The sequence below is a fragment of the Temnothorax curvispinosus genome, unplaced genomic scaffold (assembly GCF_003070985.1).
Source record: "Temnothorax curvispinosus isolate PA1 unplaced genomic scaffold, ASM307098v1 QBEX01016869.1, whole genome shotgun sequence".
In the NCBI taxonomy this organism is placed as follows: Eukaryota; Metazoa; Arthropoda; class Insecta; order Hymenoptera; family Formicidae; genus Temnothorax; species Temnothorax curvispinosus.
The window spans coordinates 5,129-8,735 of record NW_020226649.1 but is presented as its reverse complement, the minus strand read 5'-3'; the positions used below and the strand labels follow the sequence as shown (position 1 = coordinate 8,735).

Below are 3,607 nucleotides of genomic sequence, written 5' to 3'. Positions count from 1 at the left end.
TTCGGATCAGCTGAGTGTTTGTTGTGACAGTTAATTTAAAGAATGATTGTTATATTATAATGTTGTTTTCAGATGCTGGGGACTTTTAGCAATGAAGGTAGAAAATCAAAAAATTTATGCGGGTGGAATATAGCGGTGATTATACCGTCAGACGTGACATCTCCCTCCTTAGGGAAGTTCGGTCCCCGAACTTTTATTAGTAAGTATAATTTTATGGTTATGTCGTATAGAGTATGATTATATTTATAGATAATTAATTATTTATGTGATTTTTATTATAGGATTCTAAAGTGTGCCTGGCAGTGTAAGAGCTGTGTTGCTGCAGTTGGATTTATCTAAATCGAGGTAATAGTTCCATTGTTTAGCAATGTGCTTAAGTAGTTCTATAGATTTGATTAGTAATATATTTTTTTTCTTCTTCTCTTCTCTCTCTTTTTTTTTATTTGTTTTATTGGGTATATACACATGTATATTTGTACTTGCGTACATATATAGACGCGCATATTTGTTTTCAGTGTTCATTCCTTATGTTACTTATTAGGATATTTATTAATATAGGTTATTCTTATTTTATTATAGAGCTGGTTATCTATACTGTCACCGTGATTTCGTTGGACGGATATGATAAGGATAAATTAAAAGTAAGTTAATGCTATATTTCTATCGTTACTACATTTATTCATATAAGTTTTAGTCTCTCCCCTTTTTTTTATTTTTTTATTATTTTTGTTTAAGTATATTCAAGTATTTGCCGCGTATTCTTTCCTTAGCTTCGTCTAAATCCAGGCGATAAGCAAGATTATGTAGTCTTTTTACTTCTAGCATAAGGCTTGTCGTTGACATTTTGCTTAGCTCTGTAAGGATAATTATTTATTGATTATATATATAACGGTTTTATCGTATAAGAGTGCAGTAATTAATATATTTCGTTATTGTTATAGGTGAGAAGAGGTAATAGTGAGCTGAGACTGAATTAATAAGGATAAAGGATAAGTATTTCAATCTTATTTTATAATCTTATGAATATATATATATATATGAATAAGAATATTAATGTATTTTCTTTCATTTTATTTCAGGTAAGGAATAGGTACGAAATTATCCTGGATGGGCTGGTTTTACGAGTGTGAATATGAATACGTTATAATAGTAATCTTACAATTAGTAAAGCATGTGAGTTACTTGCATTTTAAGGTTGACTAAATATATGTGTTTTTCTATTTTCTATTATATGCGTGTGTCAGCGTACTTTTTCCCCTTTTCTATGCATGTATATTAAAGTTAAAATATAGAATTAAGATTATATTCTACTGATTGCTACGATTGAATTTTCAAAGTACTTATTCTAAGGAAATTAAGGTCCTCCACCGTGCTCATTAAGTATAATCATAGGTTAATGTATAAAATTAATATTTTATTTCGATCCCTTCACCATGTACATAATAAAAATGTTAGTATTAGGTTAATATTAGTCTTATAGTAAGGTCGCTCGCTAATGTTTACTTTATTATTTTGAGTAATGCTAACGCTAATATAAATGTGCTAAATAATAAGACAGTTCCCTGTAAGCAGTACACTAAAAAGAAAATCAAGTGGTAATTTATAAAGTTAAATATAAGTATATAACGCAAAATAATCGATAAGCATGTTTAAAAGTATAATATGTAGGTTATATAAGATATAGTAGCATTAAATCTTTTAGCAAATGTTTTGTATCGTTTATTGCTTAACGTGTTCCTCGTGGAATAACCGCTTCACATAAAACTTGATAGGTTAAGTGTTCGGTACGTCCGCGTAAATCTATTATAGTAGTACGGCACTCGTGACAATCAATCGCGCGTTTAGTTTTTATTAATAACTTATAACATCGTCCACAGTGTAGAGTTGTATGGACGAAAGTTCGCGAGATAAGGTGTAGTTGTCGCCATACGGCGTTCGGTCTGTTATAAATGCAAAATGTGTGCTCGCTTGTTGCACAATCCGCACACAACGCGAGTTCGGCCGCGATTTGCGCATACCATGCGGAATGACATATGAAGTCATAAGCCGGTCGTACTAGTGGATCTGAATAATCGCGGTAATAAATCGGTATTGATAGTGGTGGTTGTGTAGGAGGGGGTGGCGAGCCCTGCGGTATGGGAAGCATAGGGCGCTCACCTATTAAATGATGTCGGTTTGCAGGTTCACCCAGGTGATCGTATGATCCACATTGTCCTCCCAATGCAAGTGGGCTGCTTAGCGATGTACTCAGGCCGCTCAAAGAATGCGACCCACGGCTGCTGCATGCTTCCGCTCGCGTTGAAGATGCCATTGCCACGTACTCGTGGCTCGTCTGCGTTGCTGGGATGTTGGCGTAACGAGGCGGAGGTCGAGAGACATCAGGCAGTTTGATGGTGCCTGTCACCTCGCTGCCCATGCTATCCTCGTCGGGAGACTCTCGATTGATCTCGTCGAGCACCTCGTCGATTAAATTCTCCATTCCTGGAGTGAGAGCTGCTTCAACGGATGCCACTGTCATTCGCGGCACCTCGTAGATGGTGTTCGCCGGTGTTGGCGGACGCTGAGGTCTGGTGAAGACCTCAGGATCTGTTGGGCCGGGCCAGTCGCGGTCCATATTGGGATGGACGTCGACGCCAGGAGATCTGGTGTCGCGCTCCGGTGGTCCTCGCTGCATTGGAATTGGCGACCGCCGATACGACTGCGCTGCGCTGAGGTCCATAGGTACATTTTCGTCTATTCCCGGCATGGTTAAAATAATCCGGCGGAGTCGTCCCAATATCCTGTGCCAACGTTTATAATGATTGGTGGAATAGCTGCTCCTTCTCATCCTGTGAAGTGAGCACAAACCAAAGACTAAATTTGGGTACGAAGTCGTGTGGTTTGGTCACTTACGAATTATTGCTGTACGTCTTCAAGCCGTCAGTGTGTCTCTGCTTCCTGTGCTTCTTCTTGTAGATTATACTGGATCGTTGCCGTTCTTAAGTCAGACTGTTCGGATTCGGGCTCGGTACTTCGGCTTTTATTCTCTACTGAGGAGCAAGGGGTAGGTCCCTTGGTTCCTTTGTTACGGTTGCATCGTGCATAAAGTAAATTCGCAGTACTGCTGATCCAAGAAGTCCTGCTTATCATCCAGACGATGACCACAAGTATTCCGAGAACACTCATGCCCCATCCTACTGCACTGTAGGTGATAAGTCTTTGTTCTTGCATCCGTCTATCCTTGATCTGGCGAGCCTTTTCAATGATGTCATCAAAAGTCGTTGATACGTGGCTATTATTCATCGTCCATAATTCGCTTGTCGCTTCAGCCAGGTCGATTTGATATTTTTCGCGGATAGGCTCGTACAATTGTAAAATGCTTAGATTGTTCATAGGAGTATAATGTTGTACGAATTCTATAGAATGAACGGATGGATGGCTCATCGTAGTAGTCCCTGCTTTAATTTTACATCCTTGGCGTATGGAAATAATGCCAGAATTACTTATTTCTTCCTGGTTGCTTTGTTGGCATTCTATACGAATTATTTCTCGTTTTCTTGCAGTATATATCCAATTTCCGGGCGTAGTTAAGGCTTTCCAGTATGTTTCTCGTAAGTTTTGTAATACT

At 38.5% G+C, this 3,607-nt stretch overlaps 1 long non-coding RNA gene across 1 annotated transcript; it reads left to right on the top strand.

Annotated features, from left to right (window-relative positions):
• The first annotated feature begins 78 nt into the window (after positions 1-78).
• On the top strand, positions 79-1,230 carry LOC112467086. The gene is made up of 4 exons (XR_003042211.1): positions 79-199; positions 282-345; positions 580-641; positions 942-1,230. It is a non-coding gene; the product is annotated as an uncharacterized LOC112467086 (long non-coding RNA).
• Positions 1,231-3,607: the final 2,377 nt, after the last annotated feature.